Source organism: Athene cunicularia (genome assembly GCF_003259725.1).
Source record: "Athene cunicularia isolate RWA chromosome 1 unlocalized genomic scaffold, athCun1 chr1_part1, whole genome shotgun sequence".
NCBI lineage: Eukaryota > Metazoa > Chordata > Aves > Strigiformes > Strigidae > Athene > Athene cunicularia.
In genome coordinates, this window is record NW_020799091.1 from 92,610,726 (window position 1) to 92,637,910 (window position 27,185).

Genomic DNA, 27,185 nt, shown 5'->3' on the forward strand with positions numbered 1-27,185 from the left:
CCCGTCCCCGCTGGGCTGGAAGGGTGAAGGCAGCAGGCCCGAGGCGCGCCTCTCCCGCGGAGCCGCTGCGGTGGTGGGGGTGGCGCGGGGGTTGGCAGCGGGGTGTTCCTCTGCGTACACGGGGAGACTCGCACACCCCGGTCCTCCCAAAGCCTCAGAACACCTCATCCGTTAAGGGGTGGTGGCAGTCGCGGCTGGGCGACGGGGCCACGCACAGCTGTAGTGTAGCGCACACGGGCGCTAAGTGTCCCATAAAAATTAACAACCAGAAAAGAAAACAAAATGCAAGGCCCCTCAGAGAACAAAAATCAAAGGCAGTGTGAGCCGTGAAACATCTGAAAAAATGACGTGGAATCGCCTGGTCCCCAGTTTACTCCCTCCTTCGATGCAAGAGTGGGTGCTGTGAGCGGTGTTTTGGTGGGCTAAAAGCCACGCAATTTTTTTTTACTGCTTTTAGTTTGTTTTTATTGTGTGCAGCTCCATACAACCTTTATAGCCATAACATAGAGACAGCTGACACAGTAAGTACAGCTTCAGGAACGTGGCAATATAAATGTCAAGAAAGCAAGAGTTCAATTATTATAAATAATAAAAGAAAATTGGAAACGGACTATTTAAAAATGTTAAGCAGCTCTCATTTGGACTCTCATGCTGCCAATACACAAGATGGGCAACTATAATGAAAAAACCCCCGCTTTTTCCCATGTCGTAAAGCTATTTTTACAGAGACATGTATCTGGCAACATGCAAACTAAGCATTTAAGATTCTAATTAACCCCTTAATTACACCAGCCTTAACAGACATGCAAAAAAACCCCAAACCCATATGTTCTACATGAAGGTACTTTTAAAATCAGCTCTGAGATTGAAGTTAGCATACAAAATTTGAAGTTAGTGTATAAAATAGTAGTTTGTGTATTAACTGATTTTTATTACAAACATTTGCCATTATGATAAGCAAGTGATATCATGCCAGACTGAACTAAGTAATATACTGTTTTCCTTAAGAGTTTCAGAAAATCTATTTCTGTATGGAACACAAATATGTCTCTTACAATTTGTTTTGATAAACACCTAGCATCTTTAGACTTTTCATGCACAAAATTTTAAGCTTTTTTTGTAGTTGTTTCCCAATTGTAATGAAAAGCTTGTTGACTTTTACGGCTAAATGAATTACATTCTAACACTAGCAGTTTGTAAAAAAAAAAAAAAAAAACCTTATAATTAACAGTGGAAGGAAGCACACTAACAAAACTAAAAATGGCTTCTTTCTTGGCTTTCTTCATGATGGACAAAAGGCAACCCAGCTAACTCAGCCATGGTATCTCTTGAAAAGGTTCCCCTTATCAAGGTATTCTGGGTCTTCCTGAGTGCTGTCAGTCCGGGTTTACACCTGAGCGTATGCATGCATGATGGTGGTTGCTGTGGCAGATGATCTCCAGGCCAGGAGGACAGGGCAGGTGCTTCAACTAGCACAGACAGACCTGTTGGTCGTTCTGTTTCACAACTGTCGATGCAGTTGCAAACCTTGCAGCAGTTTGTGCAGCTGGCTTTCAGCAGCTCTATTTCTATCTCTCAGAGAGATCCCTGGTGATAATTTTTTACTACTGTTTACTCTTCTGTCTGAGTGTATCCCTGTGGAGCTCCTGCAACCTTTTGTTTCTCTTGTTCCTTGTGTGGGCGAGGCTATAGAGAGATAATAGAAAGGATTTTCAGGATGGTCATTATAGCCACCTTGTTTCATATCATCTCAGTCAGTGCTTTGAAATTTCTTATCCCATGCCTGACACAGACAGTCTTAAGCCTGTGCAAGATTTCCAAGTCAGATGCCAATAAGGTAAGGGAGGCAACTAGAAAGCTGTGCTTGGACTGTATGAACCCGATGGACGAGATATTTTTTCCACTTTCTGTTGCTCAAATTCTCAGTATTAGGTTTCAGTATTTTTAAATGATCATGCAGCAGCACTTCTCAGATGACTTCCCTCATGCCTGTACAAACAATTATATTAATTTCTGTTCAGAACTGAGAGATTTATATAATCAATACTTTTAAAAACATTAATATTAGAAACTGCATTATGTTCTGTGTACAATTTCTGTTTGCGTCAACTTGGAGACTGAAGCTAGGAAGTGGTGGTGTGCTTGTTGAATGGAGTTTATCTTAAATATTTAGGTGTGCATTGACAAAATGGTACTGAATTTGGTCTGAAGTTTAAGCGTTGTCTTGTGACATATCTGTTAGGCTGTGTCTGCATCTCACATGCCATTATCAGTACAACTACTACTCCAGACCTAATGCCACTGTCTTGAGGTCCCTCTGATCCTGGGGCTCACACTCCTCATTGGTACAAATAACCATGTACGCACCCTTCTCTTGACCAAACCCCACTGTGCTGTACTCTCAGGATACCCACAAATCTTGTCAAGTGCATTCACACATCGCCCAGTCCACAAATCTTTGCAGCATTTTTGGCAAGACCGTCCTTGCACTTGCTTTGGATCACACCTGGGTGTATCACACAAATACAGCAGGCAGCCCTGCCTCCTTTTGCACCCCTCTTGCTGAGTCAGGGCAGTGTGACAAGCTGATAGTAAGCAGTTTGGGAAAGAGCCAGAGAAAGACCTTTCAGCAGGTTGCACAACTCTGGTATCTCTCCTGGGATCAAGATGCACCCACTTCCTAACACAGGCATTTCCCAAGGGGGTACCAGTTGTGGAGTGTGCAGTAGGTCTCTGGCACCCACAGCCACGGTGGGTAGTTCAGCCTTCAGCCAGGTCCTCAGCTGCTCCTGGCTGGCTGCTGATCGGGACTTACAGCTACACGGGGTCTGCAGGCACTGCCTGATTGATTTGATGCCAGCACAGAAAATGCCGTCAGCGTCACGACTGCTCTTCCTTCCTGCAAACTTCACAACCTGTGCACAGACAGCAAACCTAGTGGCTCCAGAGATGCAGAATATCTTGGAGAGCCTTTGACCAGCCCCATCATGATGTATAAAATCCCCAAAACCCATTCAAATTAAGTGCACATAAGTGCTTCTTCAAGCTGTCCATAAGGACAAACTTTTCAAGGAAAGGTAGGCAATTTAAAGTCAGGCCATGTTTTGGCTTCACCCTTGAAGGCTCTTTAGAAACAAAAAAGTTTCCCTGTAGCATCAGAAGGACTGTACAGAAAAATTGCTGTCTTTGCTCTATAAGTCCTGGCTACAAGTTCAGACTGTGCATCCACCATCTGACCACATATCTGTGACAAGCAAGTTCACTACCATGGCTTGCAAGAGAACACACATGGCATACTATCTTGCAAATACAAAAAAACCCCCACAATAAGCAACCCAAAAACCAAAAAGCAGAGGAGAGCTAAACTTCAAATGCCTGCGTGACTCCTATCCTAACAGCTCCTTTGTGTTGCTGACGGCACTTGCAAGCTGGGACACACACACTTGAATTTTTAACCATCTTGCGTGGTTAATTATAAAAACTAAAAATGACACACACTGCAGGCCATCTTCACTAGGCCATAGTCAGCCTATCTGCAGATTTAAGTTAGTAAATACAGTTTTAATAACCTGGCAATAAAGGAGTGGATGATTCCTTTTCAAAAACCAGAGCAGACATGCTGTTCTTCAAAGCTCAATAGCCTAGCAAATGGCAGAGAAATGTCTTCTCAGATAGAGAAAAGGATTTGGGTTTGCAGTCCATTGAGATTGTGGGCAATGGCTGTTGCGGGAAGGCTGCAGACTGACACTTGGAGGTTACAACCCTTCTGTAACAGCCACCACATTGGTTTTGGAGCAGGAGTAAAAGCTTGCACCAGGAGTTATCCCAGCTCTTTCATGCCTGCTTGGCAGAGAGGGCCCATAATCTGACCTGTGATGCACTAGGAAGATGTTAAAATGAAGATCACCTTCCCTGTAGTTACTATGCTAAGAAATACATATCCTCTGTCTTGTGACATCTCCATATGAGACTTTTGATGGCTTGCTTGTACTGATTGTCTTCAATCTTCCTCTCTGGCTTTTCTTATCTTTTAAAAATGTTATTTAGTTATGAGATTTTTTTCTGTTTTGTGATCATCATGTAAATTCTGCTTTTCAATTCTGTAGTCCTCTACTTCTATGAGTCTCTTTCATCTTAGAATCATAGAATCATTAGATTGGAAAAGACCTTTAAAATCATCAAGTCCAGCTGTAAATCTTAATTTGTTTATCCTAATGAAACTTCAGTTAGAAACTCCTACCACAATCCATGTATTAGGAGAGGAGAAAAGGGCAAAGAAAAGGATGCTTGTTGTCTAGATCAACTAGCAAGAGTTTAAATTGTCCCTTGCTCAAGGATTAAACTAATAGGTACAAAAAGAAAGGCCTTAAGTTTAGTGTGCTGTGAGAGGTTTTTAAACAGCTAAGAGCCAAAGACATCACCCAAGCAAGATGCCCTGGATTCCGCAGCACCTGCATTTTACTTGCTAAACAAAACCGATGGTTAGTGTCAGGCCAGGCTGTGGCAGGATACATTCCCGTGACCTGAACCTGGAAAACTGAAGAAATAAAAATAAAACTTTAAGGGGGAAGATAGATCTTTCTTATTTGTTTTATTTGTGACATTGTTAATAATGCAAGCTGATTAGCCATTAATCTTTTGATCTCACCTCTGATGTCTTATTAGGCTTGGACTGCAGCACAGAGCTTTGACCATGACCTCATGTTATTGTATAAATCCCATCAGCGTGTTTGGATGGCCTGTATGCCATGCATGTGGCAAATGCTGAGATTGTGGCGAGAGGGGAGCTAGGTTTTGCGGTAGAGCGCGCGTCTGCTGCAGTTGAGCTCATTATTGCTTTAGGATCTCTCCAGGAGGTAGCTAATACTTCAGTGGTGGGAGCAGACTGCAGAAGGAGATGACTACTGTGATTCATGAAGGTTAATCTTGCACAGTCAAAATGCTTAATAAAGACTGGAGTGTTGAGCTAAATCTGAGGCTTCTTGTGATTACCTAGGCAAATAAAGGGCGGGGAGGGGAACTGAGAGTCTTAAAAAAGCAGAAAGTCTTGCAAGGCACTGGAAGGTTGTCTTTAATGTGATACAGGTCTCAATGAGATGCAGATCTTGTCATATTCTTGCTAAAAACTTTTTTCCTGTATATGCGAAGTGACTTTTTTTTAAGGGTTCTGCAAAGTTTGTGTTCCTAATATGTTTTGTTGTAAGTAAAAAAAAATTAAAAATTAACTTTCTGGAGGTAATCTTTTGTCTACTGTATATCCATATTATAAAATTTCAGAAAAGCACACTGACAGTAGTATTGCATTCCTTTTAGAGAAATTATTTAAGCAGCTTTTAGCCATGATCATGAATACAGTGATATAATTTATTTTTAAGTTGTCCTTCAGATACAAATATCCAATTCCCTTGTTATATCTTGTAGGTATTCTGGAGTTCCCTGCCCCTGTCACTCAAGCACTCGGACAAACCAGTGGACTGACAGATGACCTTCTGGTGCTCTGTCTTGCAAGGGAAATGTAAGGAATTACATTTTAGAGAAACTATGATGATGAATCAAGTCATACATAGCACTTCCACAGATGTTCCTATTAAGTTTCTGTAGCGTAAGTGTGCATAAACCATTCAGAGAAAAATAAAACTCTTTTTGCATAGCTTTTTACAAAGCTAACAGTAATAGGATAATAACTGGGCAGGGCAGATTCAGAAACAATACACGCTGAAAAAGTTGAGGACCCTTCAGAAATGCTATCTGAGTGGCAAAGAGCCCCAAGAATTTTAGACTTTTCTATTTCTGAAGAAAAGGTTAAAAATCCTAAACTGAAGGAAAATGTGGTCATAATGTTTTTCATCTTCTTGCAAGAAATGAAAAACAATACAGAACTGTTATGAGTAAACAGTAGACAGTATACAGAGAAAAGATACTTCATGTGAGTCATCACTGCTGGCAAGGAAAAACCTTCAATCTTCTCTGCTAGTCATAGGTAGTATTCACTGAAACACCTGGCTGCTCTCAACTCACCTCAAGTTTATGAAGAGCCCTCCAAAAGCTTCTTCTGTACTTCGTATTTTTGGCTGAAATAAAACCAAATAAATTTTCCCCAGATAACTGAAAACATGCCAATGCAGTCAAACACAAGGCTCCCAGAGCACAGGGCTGTTGCCAACTGCCCCGTTTCCTGTGGTTGTATCCCCTTCTCAAAATAACATTTTTCTGGCCAAAGGACTAGTTTACTTTAGCAGCCCTGAGATTAGGAGAACTGGATTTGTTTTTTGAGGGTAATTTTCCTGCAAAGATTGAGGCCCCCGGCAGCGGGGGTGACAGACTGACAAGTTAGAGAGGCGTTCCTTATTGCACTCGTACAGAGTAACGGTACTTCATCACCAAGACTTGCTAACGTCGCAACAGCAGTGTCAAATAAAATTTAAATAATAATTTCTTTATAACAAAGATTAAGTCTTAAGAAATTCTCCGAAGGATTAGGCTGTTATTTAGTTACCTTTCAAAGTTCAATAATAATAGACTACATCACAGCATTGTTTCCAGTAGCACTGTTAATTTTTCCAGTTTTAAAATGCTCAAATCTCAATTTCTGATAAAATAGTAACGCATTTTGACAAAAAAGAAAAGCGGCCATTGCCTCTGATAAAACTGTTCAAAGACAGATAATGTTCACCTTTTCTCCCTGATTTTCATTAATACTTGTTTCTGTGGAAATATTCCACCCACCATGACTCATCACCACTGATCATCTTCAGCACTTATGGTCTCTCCAAGGACTTGACAATGATTTTTGCAGTGAAAGTTACACCCCCCTAAAGAAGACGAAGCACTACTGTGCAGAGCTTTCAGCACATGGCAGGACAGAGGCAGTGCCATCTGCTGAAGCTATTTGCGACATAAATCTGAGCTAAACATCTGTAGCAGCAGCAATCCCGAGTCTAACTGAGTCTGAAAATGGCATGGGTGTGAATTAGAGCAAACGTAGTTTCCCTTCCTGTCGTTAACTCACTGCATTGACAACGAGCAAGACACTGTCTCTACAGAAGTTTTTGTTGCCATATATTTCCTGGTGCTGATACCACCCGCCCAGTCCTATCGGCTACAGTGAGAGTTCTCATTCAGTCTCATCTGAAGTTACTCAGAGGAGGAAAAGTGTGGGAGATTTGCTTGGTCCGCTTTCCAACTGAAATCAAAAAACTAGCATGTAGTTTTCTAGTCTATTCTTAAAGTCCCAAAACACATACTCAGAAGAGGGCAAGCAAACCAACGGAGCTACATGCAGGCAGGACTGCTTCTTGGAGGAATCTGCTTATGTTCCTTTTTTAAAATCTGTTTCATACTGCGGGCTCTTTCTGGGTATTTGTCAGGTGGCAAACCCCATTTTGAATGTGCCGTTTGTTTGCTCCCTCTTCCTTGTCCACCAAAGTGTGGCTGAAATTTTGCAGGGAGTTGTGTGGAAGCTGCACTGGCCGCCGCTGGCAGTCAAGTTGTTTCTCAGTGCTCAGCCCCAGGAAGCCGTATGTCTGCTGCACGGACACAGGTCATGCAAGAGGACTGATCTGTATGTCACCTGAAAAGAGGAAGAGGTTATGGAGAAGCAGCTGCTGGGCACAGACCCCAGCATATGCAGTAAGCAGAGAGATGAACGTCGTGATCCAAAGGAGAAAGGAATTCCTTCTAAACTCGGAAAAACCTGAGTAGTACCTAAAAGGTGCTCAATAGTGGTGAGAAAACTGAAGCTGTGAAAAGGTATAGGCCTTCTGTATGTGTGTGTGTGTGCAAGTGCATTTCTATATATTGTGTGAGGTTAAGATCAGGTGTGACTTATAGTTTAAAACCTTTCTGTGTCCTTTTAAGCCAACTTCCACATTTCTAAAGACATGGATGCTTTCAGGACAGCCCCGAGACAAGGCTCCTGGAAAGCATGGATGCTTATGTTGCCAGGGTATTTCCTGTGTTCGTGTTAAGCTCCACTGGCCTAGATAGATGTGCTTTGGAACTCTGCTTCTCTGAAGTGATACTAACTCATCCTTATGCACCACAGAGCTACACCAAGCTGACTGGAGCCACAGAAAGGTGACAGGGGTCTGTGAATCTCAAAATAGTTAACACCCACGTAGTCGCCACATAGCAGCATTTACCAGAGGGAACTACAACACAGATGCACATCGCCCACCAGCTTTCATTCAGCTGGGACCTCACCCTGGAGTTACCAGGAAGGTGGTGAAACCAGGCAGGATGTTCTGATAATGATCACTAGTGTAGATGTACTTTATCTCTTTCTTGCTTACTCATGACATATCACCAAAGTTAAAAAGTAAACTAGTGAGTGGATCATAAAGCTGGGCACCAGCAGCTCAATATTTTTGAAATACAACTTCAGAGCATATTATCTATAAACTTAGTTTTATCAGTGTTTGGTGGTATTTGTTTTTGCTTATTTGTATTTTGCCTATTTTATATGCATTCTATATCCTATACACAGTTCATGAATTTAGATTTTTTTTTTTTTCTGATTGATCAGGACCAGTAAGTAATCTTCAGAAAATTTGTTTGTTCTGTTTGTTCCTGTCTTCTTCCTAAATGTGTTTGATGAGTGGGTGATTTGTTTGTGCTGTCGTTACAAAAACCATATGTTGATGTGGTCTTACGGAGGAGTGTTTTTATTATTTTAAGAGTTCAACTAAGGATGTTTCCAAAGGAGTCATAATTGCTCTTCCAAGTACAAAGGCTGAACAATGACTGGCTTACAAATAATGCCAAAAATCTGTTCAGCTCAGTCTAATTATTTCAAAGACTAAAATCTGTTTCTCAGAAATGTCTTCTTTCCACAGCCTGAACTTTTTAACATACTGAGAAAGTTCTGTTTACTCAAGTTCTCTATGGATTTATAGTCCAAGTGCCTGGATCAACAGAAAGTATCCACTTTTTCATGTATATGTCAATGCATGCAAAAACTTTTAAGGCTGCTCCTGTCTTCATGTGAAATGCATTGTGCCACAGCATAACCAAGGATGGATCCTGCAAAGACTTTTGAATGCAGGCAGGTTTCCTGGGTGAACAGGCTGAGGAAAGTGCCGCTGCTTAAATGGCTGAATCGCCCTGGGGGGTGTGCAGGAACCAGATTGGTGCTGAGTTTCGTGTAGGATACTTGTGACCTCCACAAATAAAGGAGCCGCCAGAGTTTGAAGCAGACAAGATTTTCACTTGTGGGCCATTTGGCTCCTATCTGTTGGAAGCGTAGGACCAAAATTCTGGCTGCCAACCCGGTGAAACACCTACTTTACAACATTTGGTGGAAAAGGTTGGCTGTAAGTCAACATCTAGTACTTTTTCTCTCCTGACATGAGCTGAGTGTAAGACCCCATGCAGACTGCTGGTGGTGGGGGGTTTGGTTGTCCTTTCCATGGCTGTGGTCAAAACTGGAGGGAATTTTCTGTTGAGGGACTGGTGGCTGTACTGATGCTGGCTGGTCAGTCTCCCTGGAAATATCTTGTGAGGCTGTTTGCCATTGCAGGTGAGCAAGAGAAAACTGCTGAAGACTAGGTTTTGGCATAGATGGTATCAATTTACTCCATAAATGTAAGAGACCTGTTGGTATCTGGGGGACTACATGCAATATAAGGCATGTGCAATGAGTGTAATGGTGGTAAAATTGGCCCCTAAATGGTCTGGTCTCTAAGGGACTGAATACTATACTGTCAAAAGGAGAATCACTGTAAGTGTCTCAGTGCTCAGTAAGAGCTGCTAAAAAGGGAGGCATACAGTAGAGATTCAACTATTTATTTTATATATAAAATATTAGATAGGGGCTATTATTCAGTTCTGCAGAAGTAAAGAAAATGAAAAGAGGAACATAGCTGTGCAGCTGGCCAAGACCTTGAAAAGGACAGACTTTTCAGAATAATTTTCAGAAAAACAATTTCAAACCTCCCTGCTGCAAAGCCTCCTACACAGCCCTCGCAGAAAGCCTTTTAGAGGAGAACTTTAAACAAAGGAGTGCAATAGCATGGCAACATTTTTGTGAGCAGCAATATGGCAAATAAATGCTACACATTTATGGGTGCATGTCAGCCAAAATAAGTTATTGATGAAGCTGCTTTCTTGTGGGTTGCTATAAGAAATTAAAAGGGCGCAAAAAGTAGAACATATTAATTCTGTAGTGAGAGACAAAATGTCATGCTAAGTGTCATACTAATGCACTTTGAAAATGTGCATATATGTAGTTTCAATGTTATATAAATCATGCGTATATTATATAAATGCCATTAAATGCATTATATAAATGCCATTATAAATATTACCTGAAATACATGTACATGCATTTCTACCTTGTGTCTGTCTGTGTACATTAAAAAATACATAATGTTAAATGTATATTATTAGATTATTGGTGAAATGAACTGTTTATTTTTCTCCATAATCTAGAAAGATTACAGAGGAAGTTGGCCCGGTGGTCAAAGCCTCGGCCTGGGATTTGGTTTCAGGTGATATTTTGTCCCAGACCTCTTTGTTAGGTGGGGGTCTCTGTTTAAGAGCATAAATAATTTAAATAGTGAAAACCCAAATCCATAGTGGTCAGGGTTAGCTAGATACCTTAGATGAAGAAAATTATTATGTGTAATTTTTTTCTGAAGGATTCCTTTGTGGGAATTCCTTCTCCATGTTTCCTGGCCTGCAGAAATATCTTTTGCTGATCATTGACTTTTGGGATGTCATATGATCGTAGCATGGGGTTTGAAAGGCGGTGTGAATTAAGAACTCTGTCATGGTTGTTGGCTGAGGAGTGGGAAGTTGTATTCCCAGCTTTGCATTGGTTTTGATCCAGGTTCATTATGGTAAAGTGCAATAGACTTAAAAAAAAACATCTAACTGCAAACCTCTGTCTCCAGAGGGCCAAAGCCGCAGGTCTCCATGCTCCCAGGGAGATGAGGCTGGGATCTTGGGACCCAGCCTTGCAAGGCTGTGCTTCCAGCAGGGAGGCCAGCCTACATGGTGCCTGCTGCTTCTGGAGCAGTCACTGATCCCGTGCTGGAGCTTCCCGGCCCTTCCTCACGCCAGTGCTGCAGCTTGCACTGCCACGCTGCCAACCGGTCACAGAGGGGATCGGCGCTGAAAGCCATTCTGCCCCAAAAAAGGGTGTAGTGCAGGGAAACACATAAAGAAAAGACACAGCCCCATTCCTGTGTCTTAGATTTGAAGTCTCTGGGATTTCTTCGGGCCCCTCAGATGGTGGCGTGAGCAGGCCATGAGCAAGGGCAGACCAGCACTGCCTCTATGCATGGGCTGCAGCCAACCAACATTTTCACAGCCTTCCAATATATTTTCCCTGGCTCACAATTCAAAACCAACCCAAATTACTCTTCTGCTTTGGAAATTATGATGAGAAGAATTCCCTTTTCTAGAGTCCAATGAATAATAGAGTCCCTCAAAATCATCCTGAACCTAAGGGAACAAATGCCATCGTTCCCCCTACCCTATGGAGGTTTTAGGTTACAGATAGAGGGACAGGCAGAGGTGGAGTTTGAAGGGAGGGCTGAGAAGCAGTTTTTCTCTTTTTTTCCTCCCTTAGTTTGCTGTGTCATAGCAAAAAGACAAGCGACTTTTTTAAAAAAAAAGAAAAGCAACTCTGATCTTGTTGCAGAGTATTTTCTTGTTGAATATTCCCAATGTTTCCTTTTGGGTTGTACTAGCCAGAACTGCCAACTGGAGACACTGCTGAGTGTTGTCATTCTGAAGCAGTGGATCACTCCTTCATGAAAATGAAGTTGTGTTTGCTGCAGATTATATTTCTGGCATGATCAGTAGGGAAAACAGGTATTGTAGCAACTTTGGTATAATGCTATTCCTACGTCTGCTGCATGGTACCATGTGCCCATTATTGGTGCAGGCCAGCAGGATGGACAGGATGGTGGCCTCCCCAAAGCTGAATTGCGACTAAATGCTAGGGCAAATCTCTGGTTTAGCTCCTGGATGGAAACCCACCCACTAGTTTTCTTTGGGAAGAACAAGAACTCAAATATTGGTTTGGCCTGAAAATTATTCAAGGGAAGGTGATTCTGCAAAGCCACAAGAAGAAAGTATTTTAATTCACAAATCACTGCCCTGATTTAAAATGTTAATTTTTATCTAACATTTTCCTTACTCAAAAACCACATTGGGTTTCAGTTACATTTCCTTTGAAACCAGAAAGCGATCATACTGAAACGCAATAAAAGGAACTAAAAATACATTTTTCTTTCCTCTTTGTGCCTTTCCCTGCCTCCCCAAATGTTAGAGGAGCAAAACTGGATGTTACTGTTGCACGAATTTGGGGGCAGGAGCAAATGGTGCAAGATGCCATCAGGGAATCAGTATATTTAGCACAGAAGGGGTATTTCAGAAGAACTTCTTAGCTAGAGCTACTTGCAGATGGGTTGTGGCTCTGGTGGAATAGCTGGCAGGTGCTTCTGTGTTTAACTGAGCTAACCGAACAAGGAGCAGATAAAGTCCTCTAACTTGCTTGCTCTGTGCAGTTACATACCTTGCACCAGATGGACTAAAAAACCCTGAAATGCACAGGGTAACAAAAGGAAAGGAAAATGTGTACCTGTAGTCAGTGGTAGGGAGAAGGCAGCAGCTGCTCATGGTTCCCTGGGTAAAGGCAGGGTTGGGACCTACCAAGAGACTAAACGGTGGTTTCACAACCTATTTGTCAAGAAGGGTAATTCTGAGGTAATCCATATCTGAGATGCTGCCTTCGTGCCACTAGCAAGATGATATCCCTCTGTCCCTGTAGTGTCTGTTTTGAATGAGAGAAAAACAAGTTTCTCTTGGGAACAGAAGAAATGCCATTATCCTCCACAAAGGCAGAAGTGTACGTAAGACTTAAAAGGTCTGCTAGTATTCTGATGCTAAATGTTCTTACAGCTTGCACTGTTGCTTTCACATGTGCCACACAGATGTAAAATACTGCCAAATTGTCCTGATAGTGTTTGTCCATGCTTTGCAAAGTTGCATGTGGCTACAGATTATGCAGAACAGAGGAGATACTGGCCTGATCCTAGCAGGATCCATTCATTGCCCTGCAATGGATTTTCACTAGTTTGTAATAAAATGTGAAGAGATAATCACAGCTCAATTACACTTACAAATACATTGCTGTATTTTAACATGTGCATGCATCAGTTCTTAATTACCTGGCAAATGCAAAGTTAGGATACTAAGATCAAAGAATTCACATTTGTCCCTCAATGAACAATGTCACTGCCTCACCACACAAAGCCAGGCTGGGAATGAGCATAAAGAAGCAAGGAACTGGGGACCTCCCCTGCTGAGAAGCAGGAGGACTGCAGCATAGCATGTGTTGGAGAGGAGGGAAGAGTCCATGAGCCAACAGTCACCTTTACAATTAATAAGAGTACAGGCTGTGGTCAGAAAGTACTCGTTTTAGCTTGGCTGTGAGGAGCAGGGTATGTATTGTATCAGCAATAGCGTGGCCAGCAGGGACAGGGAAGGGATCTGACCCCTGTACTCGGCACTGGTGAGGCCGCCCCTCGATTCCTGTGTTCAGTTTTGGGCCCCTCACTACAAAAAGGACATTGAATGACTCGAGCGTGTGCAGAGAACGGCAATGAAGCTGGTGCAGGGTCTGGAGCACAGGTCGTACGGGGAGCGGCTGAGGGAACTGGGGGTGTTTAGTCTGGAGAAGAGGAGGCTGAGGGGAGACCTCATCGCCCTCTACAGCTACCTGAAAGGAGGTTGCAGAGAGCTGGGGATGAGCCTTCTTAACCAAGTAATAAGTGATAGGACAAGAGGGAATGGCCTCAAGTTGCGCCAGAGAAGGTTTAGACTAGATGTCAGGAAGCATTTCTTTCCAGAATGGGTTGTTAGGCGTTGGAATGGGCTGCCCAGGGAGGTGGTGGAGTCCCCATCCCTGGAGGTGTTTAAGAGTTGGGTTGACATAGCGCTGAGGGATCTGGTGTAGCTGGGAACTGTCAGTGTGACGTTAGTGGTTGGACTGGATGATCTTCAAGGTCTTTTCCAACCTAGATGATTCTGTGACTGGCAAATCCAATAGGCCAGAAAATCTGATGAAAAACATTCTTCCCCATTCTTCTTCCTTCTTTTTTTTTCTCCCACATCTCCCTTTCTCAGCCTGAAAATCACTGTGCTTGTTTCCAGCGAGTACCCACCTTGACCACATTGTCATTCTTTTGGGGTGGGGTTGGTGATCCTGTGCTTCATCCTCGCCAGCCAGGGAGTGCTGCTTTGGGTGCAGGCATCTGTCTCTCCTCTCAGCTGGCTCAGATTTATCCCAGGGTTCTCTTTCTTTTTCATATCTATCTATCTGGATCCATAGTACTGGATAGCCCAGTTTACTTTTAGCCTTGCCTACTGGGAATATCAACTGAGAATAAAATTAAACTGTGGGTAGACAAAACATAAGGATGTTTCTACAGTGGAATGTGATATACATATTAAAATCAACTCATTCATTAGCACTCACATTGTGAACTTATTTAAACACTTTTAGTTAACAGATAGAGTTTCTAGTTTAATGTCTAGTGCTGCAAACAGCTGCTTTCTGTCTACAAAATAAATGGCATCTTCCATAGAATTAGGAAAATATGAGATACTAATTTTTATTTCTTTCCAATAAAGTCCACAAAAAGGTCCTTTTGATACCTTACACATATAGCAGTGACACAGTCTGTTCTGAGTAACTGTGGTCACTAAAGGGCAGTCTTGTACAAACAGTTTAACATATAGTATGACACCTTTTCACTTCTGCTTATTAATTTGTGCTGACTTCAAAAGAATTTGAATAGCAATTTGTAAAATCTCTTTAAATTCTTAACTCATACTGAGATACTTGTGCAGTGCTAAGATCTGTATCTAGCGCTAGACTGTGATGGAAGTTGCTCGAGCAATAGCAATATTGAAATAAGGAACAGAAGTGCATCATTGAACTTCAGAGAGAAAACAAGGGTCATCGTTTCACACCTGGGATCATGTGGATGCAGGTATAACACATAAGCAGTTTCCATGCAGGGGACTACTCAAAGCAGGTGGTGGAAGTGAGCACAGTTTGAATAGACTACAGGTTGTCCATTGTACCTATGTAAAGGTCTGTCATGGCGAAACTGAAGGGTGTGAACTTTTGATCTTAGAATGTACCTCCATCAGCCTGAGATGGCTCTTAAGTCCTCTCTTCTGTCTTTGACCATTTGAGATATCCAGAGCACTGAAAGACACCCAAACCACACACTCGCCTGTGAGGTCTTGTCTGGCCCTTTTCTCCAACACAAATCATTGTACCTGCACTGTCTCTGCCCTCTCTTTTACCTACAAATTTCAGGACCCACTTTTTGAGGTGCCTCTAAGGATTATCTAGTGACTTGCCCTCCCTTCTGGGTCTAGCAGCCTGCTGCACCTCTTCCCCCTTCAACGGGAACTATGGATTCAGTCCTACTCCCCTCCTTGCTCTTCAATTTGCACAGCCCCGCCAGGGCACAGGCCTGCCCTCAGCAGAGGCTCTCCTGGCTAGCTGCAACCATTACTCAGCAGTCCCTCCCTTCCCATTACTGGTTTTAAATACAGACATACACATCGATAAAGGGGGATTTTGAAAACAAAGGGCTTCTCATTTACACCGAAGAAACTTTATTTAAAGAAATTTTCCATGTGCCCCCATGGAAGGCTCCCTGGTGAAGGACCGCTTGGGTCAGGCACAATGCCCTGTCCCAGTGGATGCCTGTGAGCACGGCCGCGTAGAGCTGGTTGGGAAATCAAGTGCAGGACCCTATGGCCAGCTTCTCCGATCGGGCCAAAACACCTTCTGGCCTGGTTTCAAATTGGCATCTAGAACTACTCGTCCACAAAGAGAAACATTATGAATTCTTTAAGAAGGCAGTAAAATTAGAAAGCTAAATTGTTTCTGCTCTTCAGGTGAAAAAAATTAAAACAGGCAGCAAAGTACAGTAGTGGAGCAAGAAAGAGGATGTAATAGGGGCGTGATGTGATCCAGGGAGGCAGGTGCATTCAAGGGCTTCAGCTGGGCTCCCCTGAAAGGTGCATGCTGGAAGGTGACTCGTCCATTATGCAAACTGGCAGCACGTAAATCAGGAGAGAGGCAAAAAGCTGTAAACACCTGCACTGAGCTGGAAGATTTCTGCAGTTTCTCATTCATTATTATAAAAGATACATAGTTGTTTTTCTAAATAGAAAACAGAAAATGTCTAAATAGAAAAACATATTGTAGAAATTACTACAAAGCAGTCTTGATTACTTGGGTATAAATAAGGGCAAATTATGTTCCACTTTTCATTGCAAATCTATTTACTGCATCATATCCTGCACTAATTTTCATAGTTACACAATACGTTACTGTTACATCAAGTCAATAGGACTTTGGAAGTGTAAATGAGGAAAGATCTCAATCACAGTGACAAATTAAACAACCACAGGCAATTATTGTGAAATCAGAAAAAGTATATTTATACCATACATAAAATTGAGCTAGTCCGTCTTTTATGATGATAGTCAAAGAAAACAAGAACAAATAGATCCTTTAGAAGACAGGGGTAATAATTACTGATTACACTGTAGTTAGGCTGTTTATGTTTAAAGTATTAAGTACAATTCTACAGGGTCTTAAGTCATGTTTTATAGCAGCTTTTGACTGATCTTGCTACTGTAAAACATTGTGGTTTCTAAGTTACCAAGCACCACATTTTTTTTCTGTTAACTTCCATTTATTTTTATTTGGAAAAGAAACATTTTTTGCAGCACTGTGGGCATTATATCAATTTCTTTCATAGTGATCCTAGAGTAACCTCTACACTAATGGCATCTGAATTAAGAACAACAAAGCAAAAGATTTTTCACTCACAACCTCCCAGCAGACAAATAGATCAATAATCTAGAATTATTTGCCTCTTTCATAATTCCCCATATAAAATAACTACTTTATGCTTGATGTAAGAATAAGATGACTAATCCTGGCTGTTGTGGAAAAGCAGCTGCTTGCTAAACCCATCTTCAACTTACTGCAAATGAAAATGTCATCTGTAAAGGTCTCTGATTTTTTTAAGACAATTCATCACAGTGATTAGGCACCTCCTGAAGCAAAACGTTATCGACTCCTGGTTTGGAAGAGTTAATTCACTGTGCTGCAAACTGATGTGAAATGGAGGGATTGCAGGGAAAGGAAGTTTTAGCTTTGATATGAAAAATGAGCAGAATGAAACTGAGAGACATCAAAAGGAGCTTTTTATAGAAAACACACTATAAAGCTGAAATTCTGTTCTAGACCTCTCCCTATTCACTCCCACCACTCTGGTCAGCAGAAATACTAACCAATTACTTGTTTTGTTCTTAATCCCTTCTTACAACAGGGTAACCTCCAACTAAGCTACTCACCTCCGCAGCATCAAAACTACATAAAATGTTACTATCTACCCCTGTTATTTGCTTTCCTTTCAGTGAATCCTCAATATATATCTTTATAAAAAGGTGTAACTATAGACACTAGACCCTGAATTAATAAACAGAATGCAATTTTCATTGGGACAATGTCTAATTAAAAGTGCTACTACTTCTTCCTGTAGCTAAAGGGGTGAGCTTGGCCTACAGAAATTTTTTTCTGGCAGATTTGGATTTCCAGAGATTGAAAATCTTGTAGTCAGTCTCTCCATATGTACAGCCTTTAAACTGAACTGAAATAGATGGCAGAACTGAAAAATAAGACTGACACAGTAAATCACAGTGATTTATGAGCATTTAGGAATATGGAAAAATTTACTCTTTCCCATTTATTCAAAAATAAACACATTACTTATTTATACTCTTCATTCTTATGCAGCATAGAATACTTTCGGATTGTCTTGCCAAATTGAAGTAATTGGATTTTATCAATTATAGGGTCAAATTCTGGTATCCCTTGCATGCATATATATGCAGTTTCAGATGGATGCAGTACAGATATCTATTATTAGATATTAAACCCTTATTTTATTAGTCATTCTAATACATCCAACCAATATAGAATTAATCACCGATTTTGCCATATATTTTCCTATCTAGTTTTAAATGTTCAAAGCAATGATTTATGCTGCCATATATCAGTAACTGTTTGCTAATAATTAGCCCGAATATTTTTTTAAATTTAATCTATTTTTTTTTTTTCATTTTATTTAATGAGCTGCACTCTAGTCCCCTCTTGATCACAGAATCACATAATCATCTAGGTTGGAAAAGACTTTGAAGATCATCTAGTCCAACCATTAACCTAACACTGATCATTCTCAACTACACCATATCCCTAAGTGATATGTCAGCCTGCTGTAGGACTTCCAATTGTATATCAATTCTGAATATTTAAACCTATTTTAGAAGAACACACAAGCATCTGCCAGATTTTGGGAATGGGATAACGACGAAGCACAATAACCATGGTCAGTATTCCCTTTTTGCTGACAATTTCAGTCTCTGAAACTGTAAATGCATAATGTCAAATCTTGGGATCCAAACCTTAGGGAGCTTAGTAACTCCACTCCACTCCTCAAGAGATTGTTAATTAGGATAATTAGTAACAGTTTCATCTCTGTGGGTTTTTTTTTTTACATCTTGCTGTTTAAATCATAACTTCTAATCTCCCTGTCAGTTTTCTGTTCTTTTGTAAATACCCTAGTTATTTTTCTGCTATTGAGATGAAACCAAAACCAGCATTTCAAATATGAGCACAAAAATATTGTGAAAAGAAGGCAATGCATGTTGGCCTCATATGTCCTATCTTTGCTATTCAAAATTGCATTGTTCTTTTGCTGTATATACTTGTCTGATGCTGCTTCTAGGTTTAATTCAGAATCTCTGTCATCCAGGTTTGTCCTTCCTCTGGAACAGCGATGTTCTTGATCACACTGCCTTAACAAGACTAAGTGGCACTTGGCCAAAAGTTTTCAGTCCTCTATTTGCACTATTGCTTTCCTCTCTAGTGTCTGCATGTTAGAATTCATGCTAATTGATTTTAATCAGCTTCCTTCTTTTTTTTTTCCTAAATTACTTTTCAAGATATCAAATAGGACATAACAGTGCTTCATGTACCCCAGCGCTCCTTCCAGCCTAAGACATTTATCCTCATCCTTGATTTAGGAGAGTGCTTGCATTCCAGGTAACCTTTACTAATCAGTGTAAAACAGAACGACACAGTCAAACATTCCACTGAAGTCCCAGTTATATTTTACTTGCCATATTTGCTTCATTGACTAATCCTGTGTTTCCCTGTTTGGTAGTCACGTAAGTGGATAGCTTTACTGAGCTTTTCAAGTTTGTTTTCTTTTGAAATAATTACAAAACTAACTAGCCAAAGGATGCATAACTGGGAATACAAAATTGTATGCAAAACTATTTCTCAATTAAGTAAGTCTGGACTACAAAAAGTCCACAGAAAGACAGCAGAAAGTTAGAAAAACAACAAAAGAACATTTGAACTACAAACAAACCCCAACCTTAGACAGAAATATAATTTGGGATCACGGACATCTACTATAAAGAGAAAACACCAAAGACTTTGTTAGCACAATAGGAAGAAAACAATAAAGAATTTATTAAAATTCTTGAAATAAAGACATTTCAGGGATATCAGAATCCTGAGTCTCGTCTTCACCCTACAAAGTCTGGTTTTTATCACTTAGCTGAGATAGAAGAAAGAACTGACTCTGTTTTAATTAAATATGCTATAGGCAGTTAGACCCATTATTAGTTTATGTTTGGCTGAAAGTGAGATTTTGGAACCTATGAAAGAAAATTAACAACCTAAGGTTCAAATATTTGCAAGATTATTTTGATTTATGTAAATAAACTCAAGATTTCTTCTGCCTGGTCGCCACACTAGGAAGCCATTTACCTTTTGCACAGTTCATTAATTGTTTTTTTTTGTTATTTAGTATTTATTGATTTCACAAAAATGGATGCGAAAAATAACAAGACTTGTCAACAGAAATGTAAGACTATTCTACTAGATGTAGTAGCAAAAGAACAAGAAGTAATTTTATAGAGGATCCTTTAAATGTTTAATATATTTGCAGGCTTGACAACAAACAAAAAATTGATAAAATGTTAAAAGAATCTCCATCACTGACTAAGTAATAAAAATGCTTGAGGTTTTTAAGTTATTTTCATGCATTGTACTTTATGATGTACTAATACATTAGGCCTGTTGATGATCCTCAATCCTGCTTGAAAGCTTCTGTGCTACAGTGCTTATTTAAATAGCCATTCAGACAGATAACAAGTACTTTTAGTTCATTCTAGTTTTCTTCCTATATTCTGCTCAACCTTTTATGCTTTAAACATGATTTTCTTTAGCCTTTTCTGGATGCATTTATATTGGAAAAATGTAATAATGTACCTTTACATCTTTTCCACAACACTTGGCCCGTTTGTTTTGGTTTGCACAAAATAAAATACCTTAGCAGTAGACCTTTCTGTGTTCTCAGTTCTTATCGTACTGCATTTACATCTCATGGATGTTGATTCACAGCTTGGAATCTGTACTATGTGAACAATAGTTGACACTGTTTGCCCTAGTAATTATCACAAGATGAATCACTTTTTTCTCTCCTGTCATACTCTTCAGGCAGATCAGCAAGCTGATCTTGCTTTCTGCATAGCCACAAGGCTGCACGGAGATGAAACCAGAAATACAGCCACTGGTAGAAGCAAGAACGTGACTTTCCCTTTTGGCAACAGCAGGGTTTTAGATCAGCTTCAGCAGGCAGCAGTATTCTTCCCCTGTCCTCTGACAGCTGATTCCTGATCCCTCTGAAGTTAGTGGAAAATGTTCCGCTGATTTCAGTACAACCAGAATTTGTCTGATAGAAACACAAAAATATGGAGAAAAAAAAATAATCCAAATAGCTTAAAGATAACGCAAAAAACACCATGTCAGTTTTGACATATCATTCTGATGCAAAGATAGGTCACTAATAAAATATTTAACCTCTCAGTACACCTATTTGGAAAAAACAGCAGTACCACCTGAATTTGGAAAGTTCCACCTGCTGAACCAAGCCACAGTATGCAATGCAAGCATGACATCATTTTATTTTCATTGTAGGGGAATGGGATACTTCCAAATAACTGGTGTTTGTACGTTGCATTACATGTCATTGTGTCACAAATGCACAGTCCACAAATATTTTTGTTTACACGCTGCCACATGGAGAAGCCAACTGGCATGTTGTTTAGATACTAATTACTTACATGTGCTTTGTATACAGAAAACTCTGATTTATGAAATGTGAGATAGAAACTTTTTGGTTTTTTTAATATATACCAAAAAAACCAACTGCACATAAATCATGACGACATCCACAATACATTTCAAAAAGCATAAACTGCTTATTTTTAAAATTGGCTATGATTTTGCAGAAAATACATACTTTTTTAGTTAAAATGAGCTTCAAATCTCTTATGATTATAATTTATACATAATATTTAAATATGCTGGATGCTTTATTGACCATAAAGGGCCGATAACTTCAGTCTGATGCAGTAAGATTTTGAGTGAAATACAACAGTGAGGAGACAGAGAGGAAGGCTAAAGGCTACATACAGCCTTTCAGCCCAGTAACTGCGATATCATATGCACATCTAGTCAACTTGGATGAAGTATTTTAAAACATATTAAGTATGGGCTGATGCAGTGGCTAAAGTTTGTGTAACTTGTCTTCAGTTGACCTTGGTGGAATATGCTGATTTACATTAGGAATGGTAATTTTTAAAAAAAGACAAAACTATTGTTATTCTATATGGAATAATGGTAAACCCTTTAAATAGGATATTTTTTCAAGTTAAAATTTTCCATGAAAAAGTATCAAAACTTTTTTTATTTTGTCCTTGGTTTTGCCTTTTTTTTTTTTACCCTTTCCTTTCCTCCTTTCACCCTCAGCCTTCTCCTTCCCCCTCTTGTTTTGCCTCAGAAAAAGAAGAAATACAGAAGAACAAATAAGAAGGATAAATAAAGATGACGATGGCAAGAGCTTTTCATTTTTTAGTTTCACTGAAGATAAATTAAAATAATAAAACAAGGAAGTTCTACAATAATTTGTTAGGATGTCTTTCCACTAAAATGACAACAGAAAAGAAGGTTGATGTAGATGTGGTAAGGTGTAACAGTCTAAGTTCATGTCTTACACATTTTATTTTGTAATTTCTACCAGGTCACTCAGAACACATGAAGTAAATCTCATTTACTTCATTCGGAGTAAATCTCATCAACTGAATCTAATGGCTTAGCCTGTCTGAAAAGGGAAAACAACTCCTGCATCAGTAAAAGCACTGAAAAAAATACTCCTGAAGAAGCAGTTTGATGTAGCACTGCTAGTAACATTAATGACCAAGAAAAAGGTAAGTTCCAGTGAGACTTGGCTGACTAGTTAGATGGGGCAGAATTAAGAATTTGAAAGCTGAGATTGGCTATATTACAAACACCTTTCTTTAAGTGCTGAGTAATCTTTAAAGTTGCCAATCTCCCTGTATGACCTGGTCTTGCTTAGTCTTGCAAAATCACAGCTTTTATTGTTATCATTGCTAATAATAGCAGTAACTAGTGTAACAAATTTACTAATTGTTAATTACATGATAAAATGCATGAAAAAAACTTTCCAATAAGCCACCATTATTACTTAAATTTTATGTGTAAATTGGTATGAGACACGAATTATGCCAGATTAAAGGCAGACACACTATGTAGACTCAGACTGGTACCATCTAACAGCACTATGCAAGCTGACAAAACCTGGGCTTTAGTCCTCTGAGCACTTTGGCAATGCTTACTACTGTCATTACACATAATGTTCAGACATTTCTCTGCAGAAACAAGACTACTTTTCAACAGACAAAGAAAAATGAAAAATGTCAGTGAAGCAAAATTGGAAGATGTAAAACTAACAGCTGTGAAAGCTCTAAAGAGCAGTCATTGCATCATGCCAGGAAACACCTCTGCCCAAAGACAACGCTGATTTTCCAGGCATAGCAAAACAGTGCTAAGAACTTCTCTAGCTGTTAAAAATTATTCCAAGTAAAGCATTTGGGGTATGACCCTTTGTGCCCCACAAGCCTCTTTTGTAAGGAGTATGATCCTGAGCATTCCTGCCCTTTTCTCTATGCATTACATCCTTCAGCGTGAGGTTCCTAATGCTTCCTAAACATATGTGAACATACTGCTCTTTGCAGGTATGTACTCTGTTGATGATTTCTGGCAAGTATTTCTTTTTCTGTGTTTTTATCACAAGAGAATAACCCATGTTCTGAGCCAACTACTTTCCCTGCAAAAAGGAACTTTTCTAGCATCCAGTCGGGTATTTCACTGCAGTAAATGTATTATTTTCCCAATAAATTACTCTGGAAGTTATAATTTCTCTCCCTGAATGATGTAACTGTTACTGACAGATTATCTGACAGCCTAGATGTCAAAATATTTTTCTTCAGTGTGTACTTGCAAATGGTAGAACTGACTGTCAGGATTTTGAGCTTGGATGAAGTTTGCTTGATTTGAGAAAACGAACTGATTTTTAAATATTGTATTCAGTTTCTTCATTATTGAAGAATAAATTGAAATAAAGGGAGGGCAAAAACCCACACGAAAAAGACACAGACATTATCTACCTTTTTCTAGACCAAACCACTTTTCATTATGAAGTAAGATTACCTAGAGATAGGACTTAATAACAGTGGACGGCAGACAGGTCAAGTGGCAATGAAGCATCTGTTGTGAAGAGATTATACAATTTCTCCCTCTGCTTAGAAAAATGGCAGGACATGATTTGCATCAATTTTACGGTGTGACAAGGAGGAAGCCCAGAAAACCATACTTGTGGAGAACACACATTTCCCCCAAAAAGAGTGATAAACTTGAGTGATAAATCCACAGGCTGAGTGAAGAATGAGAACTGCACAGAGATTTCCATTAGGAAGCTGTGGAGAAAGGTTAAGAAAGGACAAAAGAGCAAGCGCCAGCTGACAGCATAAGAATAGGCTAAGCTGAAAAGTTATTTTTTAAAATACTGATATCTATATGTAAAATTAAACGATACCTTTAGGCATCAGTTTGGGATACAGGCTAGCTAACACCTCTATTTCCCTCCCCCCTCCCACCCCCCATTTCTCATATGTACAGGAAAGAAAGATACCTGAGGACTATCCTATCCTGACTTTGTTAAACTGTAAAGAGAGTTGCTGTTGTTTTGTTTAAGGATTGTGCCCCAGACTATCAGGCCACTATCACATGCAAAATAATATGAAAACAAAAGATGGTGTTGACAGAAGGACTTTGAGGAACTTCTCAAATGGTGCCAGACCTTCTTCTCCCTACATTGACTGTTACAGATATTTCCTACCTTTTCCTTTTAAATTTGAGATTATGCTATGCCAGCAGTACCCAAATGTGCTGCTATGGCAAAGCTCATGGCTCAATTCTGTGCTGTGATGCCTTCCCCGATAGATACAGAAGTTTGTCTGTGCATAATCAACAGATTTGATTGGATCAAAATTTTGAACCTACATTGTGTAGCATGATGAGGAAAATGAGGAAAGTCACCAATCACAGCAGGCTGCTATCGCAAGAGCTTTTCATGCAGACTATTATTATTCCCCAACTGTATCTCAGAAGATGGGGTGGCTGGGAGTAGGCCATATTAATTGTTCTGGTGGGTCTCAATCTCCTCTTGAGGAAAGGGTAATAGATTTTCCTGAAAAGAAGTCATGAACAAATACAATACGAAGCCTTTAATGATCTGCTTAAGAGATAAGACAAAACATTATTGGGTATCTCTTTACAACTAAATATCTTTTGTAATTGTTGGACTCTGTCCTAATTAGTTTTGATATATCAGAGGACTGCTTTGTGAGCTGTTTGGTTAAAACGTGTTGTTCTGTTACACTTCTTTCAGATGTTCTACGGATAACATTACGCTTACCTTTCTGTTCATTCACTATACTATTTCCGTGCTAGTAGAACATACATACATGCTCTTAATTTGATTCAATCTCTGAATAAATTGTCCAACTTTTAAAATTAGATTTATCTAATTATTTTAGCACTCATGCATCCACTGATTGCCTGCAAGTTTTATTTGGCTCATTAAAGCATAGGTGTATTTGAATCTGCATCTCCCTTTTGATAATTCTTGTCAAGTACCCAGTATTTTACTGTTAAATTCTCCAACTAATTCTATTAATTAACAAATAAATAAATAAAAACCCCTAATTACTTAAGTAATTCTATTCTAATCTTTTCAGATTCCATGTCTTCACTAGGAAGTCCAAAATACCAATCCAATTTTCATCTTGAGCTTCTCAGTTCCTTGCAATTAATATCAAAATCCAGAATGCTCTATCACCTCATACCTTTCACAGCAAGAAGCTATTTATAGCACCCAACAGTTTAGATTAAGATAACTTTGCTGAAATTGGAGGATGCAGTTACACCACATATTCCTACATTACACCCTTGTCTCTAAACTGGAGATGTGGATTTGATGGATGGACAACTCAGCGGATAAGGAATTGGCTGGATGGCCATACTCAAAGAGTTGAAGTCAACTACTCAATGTCCAAGTGGAGATTAGTGACAAAAGGTGTTCCTCAGGGATTGGTGTTGGAACTGGTGCTGTTTTAACATCTTTGTTGAAGACACAGACAGTGGGACTGAGTGCACCCTTAGCAAATTTGACGACAACACCAAGCTGTGTGGTGCGGTTGACACGCTGGAGGGAAGGGATGGGCCATCCAGAGGGACCTGGATAGGCTGGAGAGGTGGGCCTGTGTGAACCTCGTGAAGTTAAGCAAGGCCAAGTGCAAAGTCCTGCACATGGGTTGGGGCAATCCCAAGCACAAATACAGGCTGGGTGATAAGTGGATTGAGAGCAGCCCTGTGGAGAAGGACTTGGGAGTAGCAGTGGATGGAAAACTACAAGCCAGCAATGTGCACTCACAGCCTAGAAAGCCAACTGTATCCTGGGCTGCATCAAGAGAAGTGTGGCCAGCAGGCTGAAGGAAGGGATTCTCCCCTTCTACTCTGCTATGCAGTGGGGCTGTGTCCAGTTCTGGAACCCCCAGCATAAGAAGGGCATGGACCTGCTTGAGTGGGTCCAAAAGAGGCCACAAAGATGATCAGGGGGCTGGAGCACCTCCCCTGTGAGGACAGTCTGAGTTGGGGTTATTCAGTCTGGAGAAGAGAAGGCTCCAGGAAGACCTTACAGCAGCCTTCCAGTACTTAAAGGGGTCCTGCAGGAAAGGTGGGGAGGGACTCATTATCAGGGAGTGTAGTGGTAGGAGGAGGGGTAACAGCTTTAAACTGAAAGAGGGTAGATTCAAGTTAGATATAAGGAAGAAATTCTTTACTGTGAGGGTGGTGAGACACTGGCACAGGTTGCCCAGAGAAGCTGTGGCTGCCCCCTCCCTGGAAGTGTTCAATGCTTGGACAGGGCTTTGAGCAACCTGATGTAGCAGAAGGTGTCCCTGCCCATGGCAACGGGGTTGGAACTAGATGAGCTTTAAGGTCCCTTTCAACCCAAACTGTTCTACAGTTCTGTGATAGGATAAAAGTGAGAAGCAGTTGTACTTCTTGGAGTAATTAAAACTAAATATATGATACAAATCACAGCTTACGTGGCAAGCCAGATGATGAATGCAAATTAATTTTGCCAGGACCTGAATGTTAGAGCCTTCTGACACTACCCAACATAATGAGCAGGGTATTCTTTAGCATAGGTGTGTGTATCTTTGAGCAGAAGAGGATGTTACGAAGTTGAAAACAGCAGAAAAGCAATGGAGCATTTTTCTAGACAACACTTGGAACTTTGAACAGAAAATCTTCTGGTTACCTTCTGTATTTCAGAACAACTCAGTTCTTTCTCCAAAAAAATATGCCTTTGTGTACTCCTGGTAAAGAAATATGTTTTTGAAGAAACAACAAGTTCAATAAATTTAATTTACTAAAGAAACCTATCTGCAAGACCATATAACTGCTTACGTCAAAAGAAGTAACAATGTTTTGGAAAAATAATCAGAAATTTCCATAAAACAGAACTTCATTTCTCTCTCAAATAAAAAGTTAACCAATTTCCACACATTGCAACAAATAAGCCTACATACTTTCATTTCCTCAATATATGCTTGGTTTCATTAAATTTTACTGA

At 40.1% G+C, this 27,185-nt stretch overlaps 1 protein-coding gene across 2 annotated transcripts in view; it reads right to left on the bottom strand.

Annotated features, from left to right (window-relative positions):
- The window catches only part of FUNDC1 (FUN14 domain containing 1), a 49,579-nt gene that overhangs the window by 11,355 nt on the left and 11,039 nt on the right, over window positions 1-27,185 (bottom strand). The window contains exon 1 of one of the 2 annotated variants that reach the window (XM_026856050.1): window positions 12,590-12,656. The exons of the other annotated variant lie outside the window; for it this stretch is intronic. The gene's annotated coding sequence lies outside the window, so the exon portion shown is untranslated. Of the gene's footprint in view, window positions 1-12,589; window positions 12,657-27,185 lie in introns of those variants that run through there. 2 annotated transcript variants of the gene reach the window in all.